We start from the raw sequence: 27,446 nt of genomic DNA on the forward strand, positions 1-27,446 counted from the left end.
CGTAGAAACATTCAACCATTTGGGACCTTTAGACCTATAAAGAGGGGAGGGCAAAACCTGCGTAATTTGCTGTAACATAATTACATGGAATTACCGCAAAATTACGCAGAATTATGTGAGGAGCATAATCCAGCATTAAGAGCTTTTTTCTTAGCTCAAAATGCACACAATCATGTCCCAAAATAGCAGCTTAAATGCACTCATTCATATCACAAAATAACAAGTTTTGTGACCCTAAAAGTGCTTATCAATTGGAAAATTCTTTCTAAACATAAAAAGACCTTTGCAGTTTTTTCTGTTTTGCAAATAGGAGGGGTCATGAAAGGGTATCCCCCCTCCCCTTTCCAATATGTAAAGAAATGTTTTGAAACCTTACAACTTCAATTGTTATAACAAGCCATTGATGAGCTAACAACCCCGAGTTGTGGTGGTAAATAATTTGCAATGGGAAAGATGTCCCTTTAAGAGCCCTTTCTCCCTGGCTCTTAGCAACCTCAAAAAAAAATTCCAAAACAGAAAACTGTTTTTTAAAGCAGCACTGGTTCATATAATGAATATGGGCTGCTTTAAAAAAGAGTTTTTATTTTTAGAATGCAGCCTGGTGAGATTTCCCTAAAAGGCCACCATCCCTGTGATTATAGCCAATCACAGAGGGTCGCAAACTGGCACCTCCCTAATGACTACTAATTAGGCAAGTCATTCTGGAATTCCCTGCTAGTAAGTATTTTTTAAACCACCAAACAGTTCATAGGTCAGTTTGTAAAATACTATTCCACCCCCAAAAATTATGTGTTTACGACCACATTTGAGAAATGAAATAATAAAACATCAGGTCTTGAAGTTTCATAAGGAGATGGATGTCAATTATATTCACTCCTTGTTTGCAGTTCTACCTGGTGGTAGGCACCTGTTGAAATCTGCATTAGTTAGGGTTCAAAAGATCATGCAAATGTTACTAGACCTCCAGTTCTAGCAACTTAAATCTAGTAGACGTAATTATAATGCTCTTGACCCATACACTGGTTGCAAATTATGTGATTTCGAGCAAATATTTAAATTCACTAAGCCGCACTTTTCTTCTTTATCACATAAGAGAGCACCATCAAACGTGCAAGTTCAGCATGTCTGCTTAATAAAAAACACTTTTGTTTGATTTAATAGACTAAACTTTTGCTCCATATATAATACAAATCTAGCCATATATAGAATACACATGACCGCTGACTTGACTCTTAGTTCATTAACAGCATTGTCATCAGGACAGAGGCAAGAACGTTTCCCAAATCATGTTTAAAAACTATCACTTTTAATAAATACATACCTAACGCATGAAGTGGTAGCACACTCTTTTGCAATCAGCAAAATTTCCATTGATATGACCACAAAATGTCCCACTGACATGCGGTTTCACAGAAAAAACTATATTGTGTACAAACAATGCTTAGAAATGGAGTGTCTGCAAATATTTTTTTCTTTTCATGTGACGAAGTAAAGTGTTCTGATTTGTTTTGCTTCTATTGAAATCTTTGTTTGGATCACACTTCTGAATTACAAAGCAAATGAAAAAAAATTGCTTTCGCAATTCCTGATATATTTTTAAATATGTGTACTATTTTTTACAAGCTGTTTAAATGTTGTATGCTAGAAAAAAGTGATATCGTACAGCCTTTTGTTTCATAATGATTGTCAGATAGATCACTGACAAAAGCCTCTAATAGCATAAGATAAGCAGCAATTAGAAAAAGACAAACTGACATTTGATCTCTGTCCTTGAACAGACAGCAAAGGTGTGAAGATAAAAACAAGATTTAAAGGCTTTTTAATTGCATATTCACATTCTGAATGAACAGAACACCTGTTCCTTTCCAGTGTAAGCTCAGGAGTAGGTCCTATAAATAGACGAAGTAGATTTGTTAATGCTTGAATTAGGCATAATACCTCAATATTTAAACTCTTTAGATACCAGCTGGAGCTACTGGTAAAGTTGTGCATGCTGTCTACTATTTAGAAAGCCACCTGGTGAATAATTAAGTTGCTTTTCTGTTTGCAACACCACTGGCCAGGTAATGAGTGAAGTTTATTGGCAATTTGCTTGATTGCAGGCCAGATAGCACATAACCTCTGGTAATAAGCCAGTGGCCAGGTATATAGAAAAGTGTCCTTGATATTTGCATGGCTGCTGGTCAAATAGCACAGAATCTCTACTATTCAATTCAATTCAATTATTTTATTGAATATGTTTTGGAACTCCGTGGAGATCCACATATTATACAATTACAGAACACAATATAAAATTTTTAACCATGAAAAACAATTATACAAACAATAATTATGTAAAAGCAATTTACCATCCTATTAATAGAGTTCCAAAAAACATTTAAAAAACTTAAAAATTTTGTTGCAAAAAATTCCATTTGGGGGGCTAAGAATAGCATCCAACAGAGCTGTTGCAGAAGAAATTCCAAACTGAATACAGGCCGGTTTTATCCAGAGGCGGCGGTAGTTCATTAGTGCAGGACAAACTAGCAGAACATGTTTAGAGTCTTGGGTTGCTAGGTTACAGAAATTACATACATTGGATATCCCGTACCATTTGGCCAACAACTTCAGAATCTCTACTATTTATCCAGTGGCCAGGTAAATAGTGATGTTTTTCTGCAATTTGCTCGGTCACGGATACCGGCCAAACAGTGCAAATTCTCTAGTATTTAGCCAGTGGACGGGCAAATAGCTAAATTTCCTTGCTCTTTTCAAGGCTGTTAGCCAATTGATAAATAATTTCTACTAGCCGGCAGCACATTAAATAGCAAAAAGAAATCACCATGTATGCTGTGGCCAGCTAAACAGCTGCTACCAAATGTTTTACATAGCCAGTATTACTACAAAGCTAAATTGAACAATCAGGAAAGAATGAAAGGCTGAAGCAGCTTTTTTGACCATCAATTGTCCTTTAATGATAGTTCTATCCTGCGTCAATCATCCACCCCCACCATAAAGACTAGGAGTCTAAATGTGAAGATGGGGAGCAGGTACAATCTGAAACAATCATGAAACTGAATGGGATCACAGGTGGCCTGTGCTTGCAAAATAAATTAATCATATGCTGAGATTGCCAGGTTCAGGCTGAGATGGTAACGAGCTGGAAAGTGTCTAAAACCACAGAAGTAAACACAATAAGAGACACTGAGGAAATCATAGGGCACAGTCTGTAAAGGGGTGTAGGTCATACAGAAAGATCAGAGAGATTGAGAAGCCACAAAGATGTACAGTGCTGGCCAGAGGCCTGCAGAAAAAGAGCAGAGAGTCATACAGGAATTAAGACCCCAAGGCTGGCGGTTGTGTGCATCCTGCCCCAGCATGTTAAGAACCACCTCTGAGTGACTACCACAATATCTTTCCTCCCTCCACTTACTCTTACCATAATCATCAAGTACACCTAATCTACAGTGAAACTTTAGTCGTTATCTAGTAACAGGCTTGCTGGTCCAGAATGTCTGCTATTTAACACCTTGGGTGCTATGGGTTTTCGCCTCTGTGCGCTGAAATATTCAGATCCCCATTCTTCATGACAAAGCCAGCTCGTCATCCGTGTAGCGCAGGTAATGCCCATGATGAGCTGGCTTTGTCATTAGCGTCGAAGATGTTAATGAATGTTTGCATTGTACAGCATTCCATCGATCAATTGTTTCTTTTGCATATGTCAACCTAAGTGGGAAGGGTATGCCCAGACATGGGTCCCATGCTCACTACACCACTGGATTCAAGCTAGCCTGTCTGATGAAGAATGATGCCCTGAAACCGGTCCCAGGATACTTGTTTCCGGTCCAGGGAAGACCTGTCTTGGCAGTTCGGGCTGAACTGTTCCCACAAGGAACAGGTTCAAGACTGATATGTATATGTCAGAGTCCAAACGGGGGTGTTGTGGTGAGCAAACAAATGATGGTATAAACCAAGATTCTTGTGAATGGGGGTGAATGTTTGCATTATCCAACATTCCGTCCATCAATTGTTTCTTCTGCGTTTGTGGCCCTAAGTGGCAATGGTATGCCAGACGTGGGTCCCGTGCTCACTACACCACTGGATTCAAGCTAGCCTGGCTGATGAAGGATGATGCCCTCAAACTGGTCCCAGGATGCTTGTTTCCAGTCCAGGGAGTACCTGGCTTGGCAGTTCGGGCTGGACTGTTCCCACAAGGAACAGTGTCAAGACTGATTTGCACATGACTGGGTCCAAACTGGGGTGTTGTGGTGAGCAAAAGAATGATGGATTAAACCCAGATCCATGTGACTGGGGGTGAATGTTTGCATTGTCCAGAATTTCGTCCATCAATTGTTTCTTTTGCATTTAATTGACAACAGCATAAATTGTAAGTGTTCTTCACCAAATGGTACTTGATCTATGCTGTTTTGTCAGTTCTCTTGTAATGAAGCTTTCTCCTATTTGCACAGCCGTCTGCCAAATAGTACAAGATATCTGTCATTTAGTTGGTGGCCAGGAAAGAGTGAATTTTATTTGCAGCAGCAGCTTAATCTTTATTCAGAATAAAATACTGTAAAAGAGCACAGTACTAAATAAATACACTACTAGTGATCAAAAAATGTAAATAAACCTAATGAAAACCAATAACAACTTAAAAGCACATTGCAGTTTGTGCAGTTAAGATTTACAAGCAATAAAAAAACATATATGGTTCAAATACATAAATCATCATCCTAATAATAACAGGCATGAGTGTTAAGAACGGTCAAACCCAGAACCATGTATCACGCACAAAAGATATGTAAGAGCCCAATCACACGGCACCCATTGTCATACTCTCGTAGTTTTGAGGCCGAATTAGGGCTCATCCTTTCTCAGTCATATAGCTGTCAGGAGGATAGCCTTTTTTGTCTGACATTTTCAGTAAAAAGCGAGAGGCTGCAAAAATGATAGAAGGTCTTACATTGCTTCTAAGGAGACGGATTGGTGTGCTACAGCTACTGAACCCAAAATTGCAACAGAGTGGTATGGAGATCCCAAGGCGTTCTGCCCGAGCATGTTAAGAACCATCTCTGAGTGACTACCACAGTATCCTTCCTCCCTGCACTTACTCTTACCATAGTCATCAAGTAGACCTAATCTATAGTGACATTTTAGTTGTTATCTAGTAGCAGGCTTGCTGGTTCAGAATGTCTGCTATTTAATGAATGTTTGCATTGTACAGCACTCTGTCCATCAATTGTTTCTTTTGCATATGTCGCCCTAAGTAGGGAGGATGCTTGTTTCCAGTCCAGGGAAGACCTGTCTTGGCAGTTTGGCTGGACTGTTCCCACAAGGAACAGGTTCAAGACTGATATGATTATGGCTAAGTCCAAACGGGGGTGGTGTGGTGAGCAAAAGAATGATGGTTTAAACCCAGATCCTTGTGACTCGAGTCAATGTTTGCATTATTCTGCATTTCGTCCATCAATTGTTTCTTCTGCGTATGTTGCCCTAAGTGGGAATGGTATGCCCAGACGCGGGTCCCGTGCTCACTACGCCACTGGATTCAAGCTAGCCTGGCTGATGAAGGGTGATGCCCTCAAACCGGTCCCAGGATGCTTGTTTACGGTCCTGGGAGTACCTGGCTTGGCAGTTCGGGCTGGAGATCTGTCCCTGCCCGCCACACATTTCCCCCCTTCCCATATTACTATGGCGGGGGAACCGCGGCGGACGGAAAAACCGTCTGCCGCTTTTCTGCCTGGTCAACAAGTCGACCGGGTGGAAAAGAGTTTAATATGGTGGCGGTGTCTGACACCACCAGCCATATTACTACAGGGGAGGAAACATGCCTTTCCGTGCCGCCACAAAAAATCTTGCGGGAATTGCATGTGGGGGCCTGTTGCGAGGGCCCAGGGACTATGGGGGCGGGGAGTGCACATGGTGGGTACCTGTGGTACCCCTGCATTTCAATAGACAACATGACAACAAGTGCCTTTGGAATGCGCGAAATGCATTTATAGCTTTGCGGCGGGTGGTTCTGAATGTTAGATATGCGTGATGCGCCTGCCACTGTGGTGGGTGCATCCTATTTGCCCCCACGGAACACCAGCCCTTATTGCGGGTGGTCCCTCTTCACGTCGGGATGGCCGACGGATCTAATGAACCCCAAAGTGTTAGCTGTGTAAATCTGTGGATATATATTAACATTATCTATTGAATCTTCCAGTTAATTTCCATTAGATATGTAAAGTTGGCAAAGTGGGCAAAGTTTCCCAACTTTGCCCAAGTTATTTCTCTGCTCGATTTTCTGCAGCCAGATCACCTTCCCATGAAAGGTAGAATGAAAGGCTACAAAGGACTGCCTGCCCAGAGGGAGAAGTGTTTGTCCCTATCACCCAGGGCTGCGCTTTACTAGAATAGCCATGCACCTTTTGCTGTCCTCCTATCCTAAGTGTGGTTGTAGGAATATGGGATTGCCAGTGGGTGTTGAATACAGACACAGAGCGCGCACACCTCCAGGTGGCAGTAACCAGATTGTGACCTTGAGCAGCAGTAGGAACAATCTTCCACATTCGAACAGGCCTGGTGGTGGTGGGAAATCTCAATGTTAGCACCTTTATTGGGAGCTTTCACTGGCCCAAATGGGCCAGGGAATTGGGCCCCACTAAATCTTTTATGGTCTTTTCTCTCTGCATACAAAATGCTTACAAAAATATTGTTAGATGGATATGGGATACGGGTTGACATGCACAGGGAGGAAAATGGAGAAAATGAACTGATGAAAATAGGGGAAAACACAGAAAGATGGACAAATGGAAAAGTGCTGAAGTATAGAAAAAAGTGAAGGATGGAGGTTTGAATTAATCTACGCCACTGGTAATCACTTAGGCTGCCTTCCTGATGATTGTTATTTTGTACACAATGCTGCCTCAGTTTTGATCCAGCCATATGTGAATTAGTCCTGACCCTGCTCAAAAAGAAGTAGTCTAGCCTGAACTTCCAGGCCAGGTCTTTCTTGAACTTGAATGAAAGCAACCTGTAGGAACTGGGGTCACCAGTTCCCCGCCGGGTAGCCTAGCTCGAGCAGGTAGGCACCCGAAAGCTTAGGTGTAAAGTGACCATACAACATACACATCCACGGAGACAGGGAGCGCACACAATGACTGAGACCACATCAGTAAGTTTGATTCAAATCAATATACTTTTATGTAGATTAGAATTCAAGGTAATCAATTGATCAATGTAGCATTTACTCAATAACACATTTCATTGTAGGCAGAACATTTCCTATTAGGCCTATCATTAATCAATATCAGGCAAATCAATAAACCATATTGTAATATCTCCTTTGTATATTTCATCAGGGGAGCAAAGGGAGCAATTCATTAACCAATATAGCATGTCTCCAGAACCATTGCCTAAAAAGAATAAACATGTTAATACTCAGCAATAAACATTTCATGGAATAACTGTAGGCTTTCATTTAGCATTTCATTTGGCATGAGTAAAGCACTTCTCTGGGCAGAAATAACCATTCCATTGAGGGTAAAAATATTTCATGAATCAGGAATAATCAGATCCCTACAAATCGAGCCACATCTCATTAGGCAAGAGGAAACATTTCACTAGAAATCAGGCACAACTCACTAGGCAAAACTCACTAACTGCTTAGGTCAGGAATAAACATTTCATCCAGTAAGGGTAAACACGTCCTTAATCAGGGCTTAGCAGTACCTGGAATCAAACTGTCCCCCCGCCGGGGGTCAACTCCTCCAAGTCCGGGCCCCCGAAAGGTCTTACAGGGCCGCAACGTGATGCTCAGCGGGGGCAGGAGGCTTCCGGATGATCGCGGCGGCCTCCCCGAGGCTCCGGGGGCAACCGCAAGGACTACACACAATCGGGCCGGGCGCGCACAACAACACGGTGGCGGCCCTCTCCTGGCACCGAGGGCCGCCTGGGGGCAAATCACAGCACCTGACAGGGCAGCCTCAGCTGCACGGAGGACCCGGGCTGCGGTGGTAAGTGGGGGCAGATAGCACTTCGAGGGGGCAGCGCTCCAGGGCACACACACAGCGCTAGTATGCGTGACGGCAGGTCTTGGGGCCACAGCGCTGGGTAGATATAGTGCTTGGGCAGTCAGCAGGTTAGAGCGCTTCAGGCAGCAACAGTCTTTAGGCTCACAGCGCTTCTCAGGGCACAGCAGGAGAGCGCGGAGGAGCAGCACAGTTCGGTTCAGTTTTAGGCAGGTTAGCAGTCTAAACAGGGCAATCCACCCAACAGTGGCAGGACAGGGCAGGGGGGCACAGGTGCAGACAGAGGGGGCCGAGATGGCACAGCCCGGTACCTGGTTGATCCCCAGTAGTACTGTGGGCAGTTAGGTTTCTTCTTAGCGCTTGGTGGTTCTGGCGCCCTTTTGTGGAAGCAGATTCTTGGTTTCTTGAGAAGGGGGGTTGAGTTGAAGGCTGCTGACAGGATTCCTCAGCAGGTCACTGCAGGTGGTCCCTGGGTTCCCCTCCCGCCGGGCCAGATCAGTGGGCTAGTTCAGTGTTCCTTACACAGCTTGGTGGGCAGTGCCTAAACCCTGTCAACCCCAGTGGTATAGGTTCCTGACTAGGCCCTACCACCTAAGTCTCCTGCGTAGGGTCCCCAGGTCAGTGATGCCCTAACTGACTAAAAACTTTCACTTGTTTCTTTATATGTGCCCAGGTCAGGTGACCACACTCTAAGGCGGCAAAAACAGACTCCGCCCCTATTCTAGAAGGTTCCAGGAGCTTCCCTCGTCTAGCTATGGGCAGGCTGGTATGGCAACAATGTTTATGGGTTCCAGCCAGCTCCTGGCAACTAGAGTGCGACTAAAAAGAGCACGCTGCAGTAGCAGGGGCCGGTGGCAGCAATGCTGGGGGAAGAGAGCACCCGCACCTTATCATTGCTTAGCAATGGGAAGGTGCTTGGAGACCTAAGGCCAACAAAAAAGAAGGTGGGAAAAATGAGGCAAGGGCGAAAAAAATAGGGAAATACCACCCTAGGGCTGACAGGTCTAACACAACCCAATACTGGTTTTGCCCTTATAAGGGCTCTTCAATTGGGTGCAGTTTGGTTCCAGTAGCACAGTGAGCACAAGACTCACACCTCGGTATACCTGTTGCACTAGAGTGTTGTAGTTAAGTATACCTAAAAGTGACGGATGGAATGCTTGAATAAATCTCAGCCAACGGTAATTACTCAAGCCGCATCCCAGTCCATCGTTATTTTGCACAACAAGACACCTCAATTTGGACCCAGCCATATGCACATAAGTCTTGACCCTGCTTCATGAGGAGCAGTCCAGCCTGAACTGCAAGGCCAGGCCCTCCTTAAACTGGAAAACAGGCAACCCAAGACTGGGTAGCTTTGGTACAAGTGGCATATCGAGTACGGGACCCACGTCCAGGCATATCCTTCAAAACCAAGTCTGTCGCACTGAAGTAAGCACAGAAAGACAGACATATAGGACAAGTGCTAAGGTACACAAAACAGTGATGGATGAAATGCTTGAATTAATCTCAGCCACTGGTAGTTAATTGGGGCCCATTCCAGTATTATTATGCACACCATGCTACCTTAGGTTAAACAATGGTCTTGATTTCGGCCCAGAATGATCGGTAGTGGGTGAGATTAATTCAAGCATTCCTTTCATTGCCTTGTTGTTTTTTAAATAAAAAATGTGAGCATCAGAGAAAGATAGAAAAAGGAAAGATAACAATAAAAGATAGGTAGAAAGAATGGGAACAGAAATTACTGGAGGAGAACGGAATGGTGAAAAGAACATGAAAGGAAAGAAGGAAGAAAAGATAGGATGAAAGAGTGGATGGAAGGGTGAAAAATGACTGGATGCACAAATAAAAGGATGGTTAGATGGAAGTGTGAAAGGAGGCAAGAGTAAAAGGAAGAATAAATGGAAGGGTGAAAGAATCAATGGAAGAGTGAAAAGATCAAAAGGTGGAATGGTTAAATGGACTGAACAATGGATAAATAGGTCAAAGAATTGCTGAAGAAAAAGTGAAGGAATAGATGAATAAAAGGATGGATGATGAATGGATATATAGTTACAAATGCTGGTGAAAACATGGATGTGTATACGAAAGGGTGAAAGGATGGATTGATGGACAGGAGAAAGCATGGTTGGATAAGTGAGTGAATGGATGTGTGAATGAATAGGTGAAGAGAGGGACAGAAGGGAGGATAAACAGATGGAAGGATGAAAGGTTACATAGATGGAAGGAGAACAATGAGCTGAAAGGAACTCTTCTACAGAGGGTCATATGGGCTTGCTTTGCAAGAATGAATTGAACCAAGTTTACTTCAAGAATGGGGTACTTTAATTTCGGCTACTCCCTTGCACAAGATGACATTTTATTGAATTATTTTAATTAACTTCTTCCGCTTCAGACACTGTGAATATGACAATGTCAAAATAAAAAAGATGTGATGCATTAAAGCCTTGGACTTTAAAACATTATAGATCCCTAATCTACACATTGAAAATACTTCAGTAAGGGTTAATAGACAAAGAGGCTTTTTCCACAAGGAAGATATTTTTCCTGTGGGGGGGTGGGGGAAATACATGCAAAGACAATGCCAATAGGTCTGGCATTTGAAGGAAAGCACAGTTTGAGTCTTTGATGGATTTAGACATTCAATAAGTCATCATACATGCACTCTTTCACTTACCAGTCCAGTCATGCAGCCATGTATCCATCCACAAAATGCAGGAAGGTGAAGTATTATGTGGTGATGCAGGTTAGGTTTCACCATGAAACACTCTTACAATACCCCAAAGAGGGCCCTTTATTCCGATAACCAATTTATAAAATTGAATACGATTTATATATAATTTTAGACACTAAAACAAAGTAAATCAGATGTGGATTACCAGAATTATGGATTTTCGAAGCAGTATTAAATCAGTGCAAAACTGTACTCCATAACATTATCATTGCGGTCACTGGGGAAAAGCACTCATGGCAACCGGTCACTTGCAGGCTGATTCACCCTCAACCCAACGAGGGTAAAGGTAATGTGGGTTTTTGGACCAAGCCACGACAGTCAGTTCAATTTTAGTGCCTTCATTTTTCATTGGTTTTCAAAACATTTTACAAAATGGGGGGAAAGTAGCAATGGAGGAAAAATACAACATTAGTCAAAGCACCAATGGGAGAGGAAGGGGAGAGGAAAGGGTGGGACTAGATTTGATCATTCTTCACTGAAAAAAGCCAAAGGATATGACTCCCACCCATCCTCTCTGACCCCATGAAAATCACCTGCGGAGTTCCACAAGGGTTCATCACTGAGCCCCACCCTCTTCAACATCTACAGGGCCCTCTTGACAGCGATCGTCCGACAACACGGCCTCAACATCTTATCCTACGCCAACGACACCCAGCTCATCCTCTCCCTCACCAAAGACCCCACCACTAACAAACTGAACTTCCAGAAAGGAATGCAAGACGTCGCAGTCTGGATGACCAACAGCTGCCTGAAGCTCAATGCCGAGAAGACAGAAGTCCTCCTCCTCTGTACCACCCCTTCTGCATGGGACCGCACCTGGTGGCTGACTGCCCTCGGAAGCCCACCTACCCCCTCAGACCATGCCAAGAACCTCTGCATCGTACTCGACTCATCACTCACCATGAACCGGCAGGTTAACGCCGTCACCTCCAGCTGCTTCAACACCCTAAGCATCCTCTGCGAGACCTTCAAGTGGATACCCCTGAGTCAAGGAAGTCAGTCACCCACTCACTCATCACCAGCAGACTGGAGTATGGAAACACACTCTATGCCGGCATCAACAAGTCCCTATTCCACAAACTCCAGACAATACAAAACACCGCTGCCAGACTTGTCCTCAGCATCCCATGACACGAGCACATCAGCCAACACCTACAAAGTCTCCACTGGCTCCCAGTGGAGAAAAGAGTCCCTTTCAAAATCCTCAATCATGCCTACAAATGCCTACAAAACATCGGACCCAAATACCTCAATGACAGAATCGACTTCCACGTACCCAAAAGAAACCTCCGATCTTCTAATCTTGCACTGGCCGAAACCCTACGCATCCACAGAGCCAGAGCAGGCGGAAGATCCTTCTCTCACATTGCAGCCAAGACCTGAAATAAGCTACCGGCAGGCATCAGATGCGCCCCCTCCCTGAACACCTTCAGGAAGACCCTCAAGACCTGGCTCTTTGGCTAAACAGATCTGCGAACCCCCACTCAGCGCCTTGAGACTCTCACGGGTGAGTGGTGCACTTACAATTCCCCTGATTCATTGATTAATTGAGGATTGGGTGAGATAGGGGAAGTGTAGCAATGGAATGGCACATACCCATAATGAAATATTTGATGCAGTTAAACAGTCAACCTGGCTCTGAGAGCCGGACCCTGAGCCGTGGGTTCCAAGCGTTGAACAGCGAGCTGTCCCGTTGGCAGCAGTGAGGGTAAAGCCTGTGGGCTGTGGGTTCACAAAAAGGGGGAGGGAGGGATGAGGATCTAGGAGAGCCTTCGCTTAGGGGAGGGAGCAGTCGTCCGGGCCCTGGGGTGGGGAAGATCATGAGTTACGTTCAGTAATAATGGGTATGTGAAGAAGAAACAGGGTACGCTGTTGGTACCGAGGGGTCTTAGGGGTCAGTCTGGAAAGAGTCATAAGCTACCAGCATGGCCGGGTGGTTGAGGTCCCTGGGAGGAGGGTTTGTGTAGGGGTCATGAGAGCATGAGGGTGGCTGTCCATGCTGAGGAGGGGGATCTATCTGCCTACATGTCTAGTGGGTAGAGGTGGGGTAGTGACAGGGTATGCAAAGGGGTTCTGAAGGGGGAAAGAGGGCTATGGGCCAGAGGAGGGGGCCCACAAGAGGGGGTGGGGGACAAGAGGGGGTAGGGAAGGCAAGGGTGTCTACTTGGATGGGATTTTGACAGCAAGCAGGTGCCATATTCAGGTATAATCAGACCTATGGTCGTTGAAGGGGGATGCTAGGCATCAACAGCCTGAGTCCCCAGTGAACTGAGTGTGACATTCCACATGGTTAGTGGGGAGAGGGGATGGCGCAACAATAGCATGACCCACTTCAGGGTGCATCATGCAGGAAGGGGTCCATGCGTGTCCAAACACCTCTCATTGATCCTGCATTCCACTGATAACCAGTTCATGTGATGCTGTCTGTATAGTCGCCACTGTCCATTCCTCCTGTATGGGGGGGTGTAGGTGACCACCACTGACAGAGGATGTAGAGCTTGGCCATGGCCTGCACTATGAAAAGGAAGCAGAGTTGCAGATGGGAAAGGTCCGGGGAAGCTCTGGTATCATGCAGGAGGGTGACGGGGAGTAAGGGGAAGGCAAAGAGGCATAGACGCTCCCAAAGTGTCTTTAACATTGGACCAGAAGGATCGGATTGAGGGGCAGTTGCAAATAATGTGAATGAGATCGCATTGGGTATCTGGACATCCCCAATACTTCTATTGGTGTAAGAGGCCGCCTTCTTCAGCTTTATCCAGGGCTTCCAGAATTTCAGCCCATTCCTCTTCCTCAATGGTGATCTGCAAACAGTCCTGCCGCTTAGTACAGAGGCTGATCACAAGGGGTTGGGAGAAAAGGTGTCTCAAGAGCATGCTGTAGAGCCCCAACATCACTCCCCTATGCCAGCCCCACATGAACAAATACTCCACCACCAGTGAGGGTTGCAGAGACCATGGTCAGGCCGAGAAAGCACCTCCGGGAGTGCTGTAGCTGTAGGCATTGCCAGGCCTGTTGCGAGTGTAGACCAAATTACTCCCTCAAACAATCAAAAGATTTCAGGTCACCATCCAGCAGCACATGATCCAGAGTGTGTATTCCTGCTTCCTTCCACTGTGGTCATTAGATGGTCTGGTCGCCGACGCAAATGCTATCATTGCCCCACAGTGGCACTTCGATGTGCAACCAGCAATCCACTAAAAGTAGGTGATGGGTGCAGTGCCAAGCTTTGTGCCTGGCCTGCAGTACAGGGAGCAGGAGAGATGACTGGGGGCGTGGTCTTCATAGAGAAGACGGTTGACGCATGTAAGGAGCAAGCATTCCATGAGGACACACTGTGGGGGTTCAGGGTGCCCAGTATCAGGTAGGCAAGCTGGGAGAGATGAAGGGCCAGAGCATAGTGCTCCATAGATGAGAGACCCAGGCCACCGCAGGAGCGACGTGCCATAAACTTGGACGCAGCCACACGGAGTTGAGTGGAGCCCCACACAACAGTCCAGATCCAGGGGTCGATAAGGTATAAGGTACTTAGAGGCACCACAACAGGAAGCATGTCTAATGTGTAGGTAAAGTGTGGCAGTGTGATCATCCTTACCGCCTGCACCCTGCCCCACATAGAAAATCCCAGAAGGGACCATTCATCAAAGTCAATCTTCATCTGAGTGATCAGGGGCATCAGGTTGTCCATTACCATCCCAGCTAGACCTCTATTGGCTAGGATCCCCAAGTATTTGAGCTGTGAGGGTTTCCAGCTAAAGGGTTATCCTTGGATTGCCGCTTTCATGGTGTCTGCCGAAGGTGAAAGGGCCTCACTTTTCTCCCAGTTCACCTTATATCTGCACAGGGACGCAAAGTCATTAATGACTTCCAGCAAAGCCGGTAGAGAGAGTCAGAGAACAACGAGGGTGAGCAGGATGTCGTTGGCATATAGGTACACTTTGGAAAGGCATCCCCCGATTGGTATGCTCGCTTTAAGTGGCGAGTGGCGGCAGAGGCGAGTGGCGGCAGAGGCCAGGGAGGCACAGGAGGGGGAGAGCAGGCACCTCGGCCGGTTACCCCTCTGGATCTGGAAGGTATCTGAGAGGAAACCTTCGCAGTTGACCTGGGCCACGGGACAGTGAATATATGACGTTACAACTCATAGCATTACAACGCATACTTTTACAACACGGATTTTGCAACACAACAACCATTACAACACATGTATTTACAATGCAAGCCATTCATGTTCATAGAGATACATTGAAACTGCAAGCCAAGCATGTTCACAAGGATACATTGAAACTACCATTACAATGCATACCATTACTATGTATACTAATACAGCGCATACCATTGCAACGCATATTAATTCTGATAACTTAAAGTATAAGTAATAATACTGAAAAAATATTTGACAAAATAGATAATAATTGAAAAATTATTTACCTCAAGAATTAAAAAAATATGTTTGTATATATAGACATTTTCTTGAATAAACACCACATTTTACACAAAACACTTTACACTCGACGGCAAAAGCAGCACCCACATACAAGCAGAAGAAACAAGTGGCCTTTCACTATTTCCACTACAGCTGCCAGCCCATTATCTACTCAAAATGGCTGCCATTCTGAAATAGAACGTATAAACCAAGATTTCACACACAACATAATAAATATACATTTTTTCAGGTTATGAATCACTCGGAAAAATCATTTCTGAAACATATTTTCTTTTGCAATTTCCTTTACCTCTAACAAATGTATAAATGAAGCTGATCACCATATTGTGCTCAGTGATGCACTGACTTCCCTGGTAACAACACCCATCTACAATAAGAGGAGAACACTGCCAGCTTGGACTTCAAACACTGCCATCTACTGACAGGAGTAAGTGTAAGTTAAAAACAAAACACATTTAGATAGAAAACAATTAAGTGACAAACCTAAAAATATTTTTACCTTTTTAATATATAGTCACATAACTTGAAAAAGATCCAGCAATACACTTCCCAGATTCTGTCAAAAATAAGTTTATGTTTATAATTATTCAGATTTAACTTTAAGTGAAAGACAACCGAAGTCAAAAATGTAATTTTCATTTTTAAAACATTCACAGACTTTGACCATAGACATTCTGCAATCAAAATTGAAAGACATTTCAGAGGAAATTCATCTGTAAGTACACTGTAAAGTGTTTGTATTACAAAGAAAATGATAGGTCCAGTGTTAAATAAATAAATTATCTTGGGAACATGCTGCTCAGTACTATGAGCCCAAATTACTATTCTCCATTATACTCCATTAAACGCTTGCCTTTGTAAAGGTGATGGTCATTGGTGAGGGGCAAAATGAGTATTCTAACTCTGCCGGGTGCTTGCCTCAGGGAAGGTGCTGTTCAGTGGTAGGGGGGAAATTTCTATTTTAACTCAGCCAAGTACTTGCCTAAGGCAAGGTGCTCATCACTGCTGTGGGCCAAAATTACTATTCCAACTCCACACAATGCTTATCTTGGGAAAAGTGCTGGTCACTGGTGTGGGGCAAAATTACTACTCTAACTACACAGGGTGCTTGCCTCAGGGTAGCTGCTGGTCACTGGTGGGGGGCAACATTTTATTCCAACTCCAGCGGGTGCTTTACAAAGGGAAGGTGCTGGTCAGTGGTAGGGGGAAATATTAATATTCTAACTCCACACGGTGCTTGCTTTAGGGAAGGTACTGGTTGGTGGTGGGCGGCAAAATTACTATTCTGACTCTGCTTGCTTCAGGGAAGGTGTTGATCAGTTCTTGCTTTAATAAATGTGAACAATAAAAAATTTAACAAACAGTCATTTTCTTTTTTCTGCACAGCTTAAATAAACAGAAATCCATCACCCGGGCTGCAAAACATCATCTCTAGCAGTACTTCTGCAACCAGAAGGCCTTTCATAGGCACAATAGTTGAAAAACCAAATGTTGCAACAAAAACTGACAAAAATATTTCTTTTTACAAAGCCAAAAGCTAAGCACACATCAACCTTTAAATATCCACTGTTCCTTTTAAACCTTCCCAACATCACCCAGAAGGGAGAAAACTGAAATCTACAAGATCCACCCGCCATTGTTAAGGACCTCATAATCTGAAATTAACATTCCTTTCCGAACTGACTGTTATTAATGAAACCTTTCTTTTGTATGACAACATAAACCCTCAGAAAACAATACTAATCTTTAGCATACCCTGTAACCTTGTAAAATTGGAGATCAGAGATATTTGGATGATGGATGGGACATTTAAATCCACACCCTATCCAATAACCCAAATATACACAATTCAGGCCTACATTAATAACACTCTAGTTCCCTTAGTGTAAAGTTTACTCCCTGATAAGTAAACCTCAACTTACACTGAATTTTTAACAGTGCTAAAATCTAAAACAAAGTTCTAGAAAAGTGTTAATTGATTTCGAATTATCAATTATTAACACCATAACCAAAATGTTTCCTGATACCCATATTCAAGGATTTTGTTTCCACTTTTATTGAACATATTGCAGGATTTTGTTTCCACTTTTCACAAGTGCATTGGAGAAAATGTTCAAAAACATCCTTAGTTGAGGATTACATATCAGACAGTGAACTGCAATTTGAGTTAAAAAAAACTAACTGCCCATTCAGCGTTCTTCCTCCTGACTGTGTGGATGACTACTATACATCGATCACTGAATCTGGCTATTTTACTACAAATGAAGAGAAATTGGGCACCCTATTAAATTACTTGAGGACAAATGGATTGGCCCTCTAAGCAGGTCGAAGCCAAGGTTTCCTGTGAAGTGGTGGAACTGTTACAGGACCTGCTTAGATTGAGAAGCAAAGACCAATAATGCAATAGAGGGATGGCACAATAAATCAATCGGAAAACCTCACCCAAACTTTTATCATTTCTTGGAGCTTTGGAAGAAGGAGCAAAGTTTGCAAGAAATGAGAATAGTGCAACCATTGACTGGTAGTCTGAACCCACGAATTTCCAAAAGAACAAAAGAAATGTCAGAGAGACCCTTGGCACAAATTCAACAGTAGTCATTAATGGTGGCTTCAGACTACCTAGACAATATTGCACACATACTACATTTCTAACTATCACTAACACCTATTCCATCTTACTTGCCTGTTTTGCAATAATTTTTTTTAATGAAAATTGAATTTTTCAAAACAATTTTCCAAAAACAAAAGCTAGGTTTCCTACCTTCAGTTGTCTTCCTTCTTCAATTCTTGCTCTTTTGTAAAACTCCAAAGTTCATCAAGAGTCTGCAGCTCACCAAGGGCCAGATGTAGGTGGGAGATTTTGGCCATTTACCGGCCGGTAACGGCCGAATTCGGCCGTTACCGACCGGTAAATGGCCATGGAGATGTAGGGGGGTAGAAAACATGCATTTGCGGTAATTTTACCGAATAGGTAATTTTACCTATTCTGTAAAATTACAGAATCGGTAAAATTACTGAATCTGTATATTTTACCGAATCGGTAAATATACCGGTCAGTAAAATTACCGAAAATGCATGTTTGGTATGTAGGTGCCTATTTTAACATTGACACAGGGCTTTGAAAATCGGTATTTTACCATGCAATACAATTGCATGGTAAACTACTGATTCAGGTGTGCATGAACATCTGTGCATGTACACCTGTGCCATGTGGCACACATACATGCCCTAAAACAGGGGGGCCAGAGGGTATCAAAGTGACACCCCCTGCACCCTTGCAAAATTCGGTATTTACCGATTCGGTAAATACCGAATCGGTATTTGATATTGAATCCTATGGGTTTCAAGGCCCATAGGATTCAATAGCAAATACTGATTCGGTATTTACCGAATCGGTAAATACCGATTTTTACCGATTTGCTAAAATTTACCGAATTGGTACCTACATTAGAAATACCTACTCTTAATTACCGAATCGGTAAAATTCGGTAATTAAGAGTCGGTATTTCTGATTTTGCTACACCTGGCCCTTAATATCCAAAGTCTTAAATCCATTATCCACTATTGAATCCAAAGCCCATGCAAAACTATCTAAAGAGACACGGATTGGTATAGCCATTTTTTACAGTAAACACACTGCTGCAAAATATACAGGTAAACAAAAAATAATAATAATAATAATTTTGGCAAAAAAATGCAACAAGAAATCCATCATTGCAATCCTCTTTCCATCAATTTTCTGTCAAAAGAGTGACAACATCAAAAATCTAAACTTTAACATCCAAAAAAAATCCAGGATTAAGATAAAAACCATTTGAAAAAATTCCAAATTGTCCAAAACATCCATTGGTCCATCCATGCCATCTGTGTTCTCCAAATGTCCTTGTGCTTGAACATCCATGAATACGCTATTTTTTTTTAACACGATGCACCAAAAAGTTAATAACAAATATTGCTCTCTGTACACATTGGTTTAAAATAAATGTTAATAATTATTTCCAAATACTTTGTTTCTTAAACCCAAATGTAAAAAATGCAACAACCTGACATGGACCTACAACCCCTACCTGTAAAGGAATGAAAATGGTGTTTAAACATTCAAAACATATTTCAAAATACTAACATCTATCTAACTACCTCCCTCCTCTCTTCTTAAGAATGCCACCCGCAATCTCTATTTAATGAATAAAATGTGTCTTACCTGACCGCAGCTCTTCCTTGCTAACAATCTTGACCTCAATGTTCCACCGATTGTAGAAACAAACGCACAAGCAGCTACGTCATCTGTAAAAGTAAAATGAAAAAAAGGATAATTTCACCCATGCACTTCAATGGAAAAACGTAGGAAACATTTAAAAGACATGTATAATAAAATGTTAAGGTATTCCTTTGAAAATACTGTTATTTTTTTGAATACTATATAATTTAACAGGTTTATAATAATTGTATATCAATTTCTAGTTCCCTGTTATATATTTTTTCAATAAATAAATATGTATATTAAATACTTTATACGTCTATTTATTTCATTTAAAATAAATGTATAAATACATGATTTTTATTATCTAATTTACTGTTTTTTAATAAAAGTATAACCATTTTCACCTTTGTTTAAATATTCTATTAATTTATAATATATCAACTAATATTAATCAATGTTTTAAAAATACTTCACACCATTGCACAAAAAATCTATTTATCATGCCATACCAGATTGTAAATGTTAAACACTCATATTTTTTTATTTTAATTATAACAAATATTTTTTAATTGTTAATATTATATTATTAAAATACTAAACAAGTCGCACCTTGAAGATGAATTGATCCCACTTGTCAAACCTTTTCATAATGGCAAAAAGGTATCCCCTTGCAAAACGGTTGAATGACTTTTTGGCGTCTAAGGAGAGGGAGACCGCATCCTCTGGTAGGTACTTAGTGGCCTAAAGGGTGTGAGCCAGAGCGCGGAGAGGATCCCTGGAGGATCGGCCGGGACAAAGCCAACCTGTGTGAGGTGAATGAGGAAGGGAATAACCTTGGTCAGGCATGCTGCCAGTATGCTGGTGAGAATTTTAATATTGTCATTCAAGAGGGATATAGGGTGATAACTGACGCATAGCACAGTGTCCCTCCCGGGTTTAGGCAGGACCACGATCACTGCCCTATTGGAGAGGGGTCAAGAGAAGACATCCGCTCTGCCTCCTGGAAGGCTGCATTGAGGCTCTCACCTCCTCCCTAGACCACTTGAAGAATTCCGTAGGGAAGCCATCATCCCACGGGGTCTTGTGGCAGGGTAACTTGGAGATGGCTGCCATGATCTCCTCCCTGCTGATCTCCAACGCTGAACGTTCCATGCCTTTGTCCGTTAAGAGTGGGAGGTCGACCCCTTCAAGAGACGTGGCCACCGGTTCCGCGTTTTATAGAATGACGCAAACTCATTTATGTTGGCTTGAGGTCGAGTGAGGATCTCCCTGTTTGCTGTCTGAATAGCAGGAATGATCACTGTAAGCACCCGTTGTCGCAGTTGGGCTGCCAGCAGGCAGCCCACCTTCTCCCACTCTTCTTAACGCCTCCCCTCCAGATGTCGGTGAGTGTATTCACCTTTGGAGGTAAAGAGGCTGTTAAGACACCTGCTCTAAATAACAAAGGTTGGGTATTGAGGGATTGAAGGGGTAGAGGCGGGTGAGGAAAGTGATCTAACCCTCCAGCTCAGTCTGGCGGAGAGATGTCTGTTTGTTGGCCACTGCGGCATCCCACATCAGTTGTCCATGTATAGTTGCCTTTGCAGCCACCCAAAGCACCCTGTGGGAGTCTACTGGGTTTGTATTGTCTGCCAGATATGCAGAAACATGGGATTTTAGTTGGGACTTGCCCTGGGTCGAGCTATATCTTTATACATTCAGGCACCATGGTTTGCGGTCTGGGGAGCCCAGGCCCACGTCGACAGATAGGAGAACCGGAGAGTGGTTAGACAGAGTAGCCTCCAAGATGCGAGAGTCCCTGACAAATGTCACAGCTGAATGAGAGATGAGGAAGTAATCTATCCTGGGTTGCATGCCATGAACCAAGGATAGGAGGGTGTATTCCCTGTCTGTTAGATGGCGGAGGAACCAGTGATCAACAAAGTCAGTTCAATTTTTCCTGGCTCAAGAAATCAGGGTGCAGAGCTGTCCTGGCTGTACTTGGTGCTGAAGCAGGAGCCACGGGAGGGTTGGCTTTACTGTTTACAAAGTGCTGGTGGGAAATAGGGTGCAAAACTTGACAACTACGCCACTGCTGATGTCGGATGAAGGTTTTGCAGAGGTCCCCCGAGGTGCAGCATCGAGTAAAGGGGGCGGTTGCCGGACTGGTAACTAACAAGTCTTGGCAGCAGTAAGCTCAGTAGAAAGTTATTTTGGCGCCTGGAGATCTGGGAGAACAAAGTAGCTGACTCAAACTTCCTAGAAGTCAAGACTACTTTTGCAAAATGCACTGGACATTCTACTTCTGGGTGTTCCCTCTGAGGATCTGAGGCCCAGCTACTCTTTGGTTCAGGTCCCTTGTTTTTGCCTGCGGTGTGTATGGGGTTAATGCCACTAGTCCAGGGAAGCTTAGTGTTGCCTTTGGCTCTCAAAGGTGTCTCTCTATCTGAGGGAACTGAGCTTTTGTACACAACAAGTCACAGTTATGCAGTTCCAGGAAGGTTTCCACAGGTGCAGAATATCATGACTTTGGTTTGTACAGCTCCTGTTGTCTCAGACTTGGGACTCTTCTTGTGTCCTTTGTTGCAAGTCACATCAGAACTAAACATCTGGTGTGAGGGGTACACCTTAAATCCTAGATTTAGGGGTGCTAGAGGTGTGGGTGCAAGTAGTGAATGGTCTACTAGCCCCAGCAGCTAATCCACCCCTGATGTGACCACATCCGGACCTGTAGGTCACCTTTTCTACCCAGAATCCTCTACTCAACCAACTTTAAAAATAGCAGAAGTATTCCTTAGCTCTACAGACCAGGTAGCCCACCGTAGAGGTCTGGCTAGCCTTCTGGGAGTACACTGCTTGAATGCTTAATTTTCACACCTGCCTGGGTGCAAATGTGCCTGGGGCAGGGGTAGGGCTAATTCCTCTTTTGGGAGACATCCTGTTTGAATATCGCAGGCAGAGCAGCCTTTCAAGCTCATTGGCTTGATGTGACGCTTCCCTAACCATCCTGTCAGGGAGGGAGGTGGGACCTCTTTCCTGTCCAGGCCATTGTTTCTGACTCCTGGGAGAGCTCACACATCCTGGGAGGGGGTCACATTTGCTTCTTTGCAGCAGCAGCTGCAGCTGGCAGCCAGAGCACAGGATAGGCTGGGGCAACCTCTATGGTAGCCACCTGGGTGCGTACCACATCGTCATCCACTTGATATTCATGTAAGGGCCTATGGGGTATGTTGTTTGATACCAAACATTACATATTTTGGGGGTGCCATAATGGAACTGCCGACCACGGGTCACGCGGGTGCCAGCCCATGCTATCCTAGGAACCTTCTATCACTTATAGTAGCCTTTAATGGTAAAGGTTCTATAGGGGCATATAAGCTTACACTTCCATGTACATACCTTTAATGTAATGCACCCTGCCTCCTGGGCTTAGGAGACCTTCCTTAGAGGTGACTGGCATATATTAAAAATAGTGCCTTGTATGACTTTGCTGTTCATGGTGAGGGCAAAGTCAAGTTTGAGCTGTCTGCACTGCTCTTGCAGTCTGCAATTGAAGGCCTGCTGGTGGTGGTTTACTTTGGACACTCAGGGTGGCATAAACAGTGCTTCAGGGCTTGGTGACCCCTTTAAAACGTATGCCTTGGGTACCACTGGTACCATAGACTAGGAGAATAAAAGGGGGTTAAAGTCCTTACCAATTGGGATTCCAATTCACACATATCAGTTTTAGGGAGAGAGCACTGGCACTGGGGCCTGGGCAGCAGGCTCCGGTGCACTTTCAGAGTCTTAACCATCACCATTGGAGCAAAAGGTGGGGGGTTGACATACAAATAATTGCACTTCCCTACAGATTAAATACTCAGTAAGTCATCATATGTGCACTTTGTCGCTCATCTTTCCACTCATGCATTAATGCATCCATCCACTGACTTATTCTTGTACTTACCCTCTTACATACTCAGAATAAGACACACACAAACTCAACAATATAAGCAAGCAAATTAAAAGAATACAAATAGAAAAAAAATAAAACCTGCTGCAATCTAAGCATGGTATGCATATGACTGAAAAATCAAACTAAGCATAGCAGTGGGTGTACATAGTCTGCATATATTTTAAAGTTCCAGCATGGCCACCACATTTAGAAACAACATATCAACCATCTTCGAATGGTAACACAGTGATACTCTATGGATAAAAGTATTCCATAGTAGCTTAGAGAATGTGGCCAAACAAGATGAGGCACACTGCAGATAAAATGAGTGGCAAGCAATCAGCCTGTTAGCACTGCCTGGCGTGCTGTAGTATAATCTTCAGAAAATGTAAAAAGTGGAGAAATATAGAAATGAAAGGCAAATTAAACAAGCATTTACAATGCAATGGTTTTGCCTTTGTTAAAGTTAGAGCTATTGGCATTGCTCTTGACATTTTTTTATTTATGTTTTTTTTCAACATAAATAAATGGCATTGTCATTTACAATAGCAGGGCAGGGCACAGGGAAGGGGGACGAAGGAGAGCTGCGGGCTCAGGGAAGGGGGTGCGAGGAGAGACGTAGGAGAGCTGCGGGCTCTTGTTGTAATGCTTGCATAGATGAGTTGGTGGATGCATGGATGGGTGCATGCATGGATGGGTGTATGGATGGGTGTATGGATAGATGCATGGATGGGTGGATGGGTGGATGGATAGATGCATATACACAGCCAATCCCTCAACAATTTATGCAATCCATCAACCCATCCAACCAACAACCCATCCATGCATCCACCCATACATCCAAGCATCATGCATACATCCATCTATCATGCATCCATCCACCCACTGTGTCCCACTCCGACCCCTCTAAATAGAACTCGTTATTTCTGTATATAGAGATGACTGTATTCACTAGTATATGCAGTAGAGGGGGGATGATTGTAAAGGAGGGCAGATTGGCAGAAAACACGAGGCCCAGGGAACCACATGGCACTTCAATGTGGCAGCATCTAACGCAGGCCATGGACAAATGAAGCATCGCTGTCCACGTGTGACCGGTTCAATAACTGGCCTTAAATTATAGAAAATGAACGTTTGTGTTAACCAATGAATCCTGCAGCTTTTCAGTTTATAGGCAATGACGACAAAATAAGTTCTGTGCTCCTTTGTACATACTATGTGCATCAAAACCTAACTCGGTACCTTTTAAAAGCCAATCACGCGGAGCCACAATACATCTGGCAGCCAATGAGAAACAGACACCACCCACACTTACACCTCATCCAGCATTCTGATCCATTTCATTAGCATCACCGAAAGGGATGGGAGGTTGGTCCTTGCGAGCAACTGAAACTACAAACTGCCCCTTCACCCCCATCTCGACCCTTCACCACCTCAACACACCGCTCTAAGCAAAATGCGAATAACACCTCAACAAACCAACAAATGAAGAACGCGGTTTGAAAGTTCCTCTATTTAGGAAAACGTAAAAAGTGCATTGGAAAGCACTACACATATATGGTGCGGCTGATAGCGGGAGCTGGCATGGGAGGCGAGGCCGCAGTCTAAACAAACCCTGGAGGAGCCCTTAGGCCTCACGGACAGCGGGAGGGGGGGGACGGGCTCACGGACAGCAGGAGGGGGGGTGGGAACGGGAAAAGACGGAAAAAGGACATGACAAAGGGATGGAAAAAGGACATGAGAAAGGGAAAAGACAAATATAAACAAAATGCTGCTTACCTGATCGCTGAGCCCGGCGCCTTGGCCGACCCATCACCAGAGCAGTCTGCAATATTCACTAGTTCGGGGCTAAATGTGTGCTTTAATTAGAGGGCTTACTGAAGCAGAGGATAAACCACATCTACAAGTCCACCTGGGGCTCTTCCTTCTCTCCACGCCAAAGCGATCCATCGAGGCAGGCTCAGGTGGGACGAGCCTGCTCAAACGTAGAGGGAGAAAATACCAAAATGTTCTTTCCAGAAGAATGAAAGTCCATGCAGCTGGCAGGTGTAAACAACGTAGAGCCTTTGTGCAGCTTCTCAGCTTGCAGGCTGCAAGGATGGCCAAGCAGACCGTGTTCGTGGTTTATCTGCAACAAAGGCATGCTATGCTGGCAGACCGGCAGCTCCGAGAAAGGTCACTTCACTTTCCAGATAGGGATGGAACAGAACGCTGCAGATATGACACATCATTCTATCTCGGGACAAGATGGGAACCAGTGCCAGGCCCGAGAGAAGAGCCTTTCAGGTCAGTATTTCCACAGTTGGGGCCTGTGTCATAATCCTGTGACGGGAAGGCAGCAAAGAAACCCAATTTACTCATAAAGGAAAATACGTATACATCCATGACACAGCCTGGAAGGTCTGCACGTTGTTTGTGTACCAAAAGATGTTTTAAATATTTACAGCAGAAAACTGCAGATTTCTTATTTTAATAATAATAATAATAATAAAGCGTTTTATAAAGCGCATGGCTGCACAGCTGTGTATCCCCGCGCTAATTGCTGAAGAAACTCCCTACGGCCCACTGGAGCAGAGTACAGAGAAAGTTAATGGGGGAAAAGATGAATTTTAAGTTTAGTTCTAAAAAGTGTTTCTGACGGTTCCATTCTCAGATGAACTGGGAGAGCATTCCAAAGTTTTGCTCCAAGGAAACGAAAGGAGCGGCCACCCAGTTTCGCTCTGAAGATCCGGGGAAGTTTAAATTGTGACATGCCCGAGGATCTGAGGTTTCTGGTAGGACGATGGATAGTGAGAAGATTTCTCAAAAAGGTAGGTCCTTTGTTGTGTGCAATTCTATGGGCATAGCAAAGACTCTTGAATTTAATTCTTTCTCTAACTGGGAGCCAGTGCAGTTTAGACAAGGCCGCTGTGGCAGATGTTCTTTTTGGTAAACCCAGTACCATGCGGGCGGCCGCATTTTGAATGCATTGAAGCTGGTGCAGTTGCTTTTGGTTCACCCCTAATAGGAGAACGTTTCCGTAATCTAGGTGGGGTGTTATTAGTGCGTGGACTAAAGTTTTTCTTGCTTCAATGGGAATAAGATCGATAGTTTTTCGCAAGATTTTTAACGTGCCCATACATTTGCCTATTGTTTTATTGACTTGTGATTTTCCCGACAAATCAGAGTCAATCATTATCCCTAGGTTTTTGACTTTTTCGACTGGTTGAGGGCACTCACCCAGTGTAGTAGGCCACCAAGCCTGGGACCATATTGAGGTTCTGTTCCCTACCACTAGCACCTCCGTTTTGTCACCATTTAAACGGAGGCAGTTATTATCCATCCAGGTGGCAACCGCAGCCATGCAGCTAGAGAAATTGATGGCAAATTTCTCGCTATCTGGAGTGAGCTTGAACATGAGCTGGGTGTCGTCAGCATAGCTGACAATGCCCACCCCAAAGTTCTCTACGACTCGGGCTAGGGGTTCCATATAGATGTTGAACAAGGTAGGGCTCAAGCTAGAGCCCTGTGGAACCCCATAGCTAACGTCGCGAGAAGATGACTTGAAGGGTGGGCAATGTATTTGGAATGATCTTTTGGAGAGAAAAGATTTAAGCCAGGCAAGAGCATGATCTCTCACTCCAATGTCCGATAGTCGGGACAGCAGAGTGTCGTGCAGCACAGTATCGAAAGCTGCACTTAAGTCTAACATGACTAGTGCAGCTGTCTCCCCCTCATCTACCATCTTGCGAATACACTCCGTGGAGTAGAGAACCGCGGACTCCGTGGAGTATCCAGGTCTAAAGCCTGATTGTGTGGAATGAAGTATGTTTCCTTCTTCTAGAAAAGTCATAAGTTGTTTGTTGACTATTTTTTCTATAATTTTAGCGCATTGTGGCAAGAGGGAGATGGGTCTGAGGTTTTGATATTGGGTGATTGGAATATTAGGTTTTTTTTTTGAGAGGGATAACTTGTGCTGTCTTCCAAGCCTCTGGGACATAGCATTCTTGGAAGGACAGGGTGATCAAGTGTCGAATTTGATCAATAAGACCGTTGTTCATGATGTCTTTAATTTTAGCTACAGGGCACACATCATTAGGGGAACCTGAGTGGATACTGTTGATAATGCTGACCAAAGTTTCTATGTCAGGAGTGGAAAAACAAGTAAGAGTGCTCTTTTGGGT

Source organism: Lissotriton vulgaris, chromosome 1_1 (assembly GCF_964263255.1).
Source record: "Lissotriton vulgaris chromosome 1_1, aLisVul1.2, whole genome shotgun sequence".
In the NCBI taxonomy this organism is placed as follows: Eukaryota; Metazoa; Chordata; class Amphibia; order Caudata; family Salamandridae; genus Lissotriton; species Lissotriton vulgaris.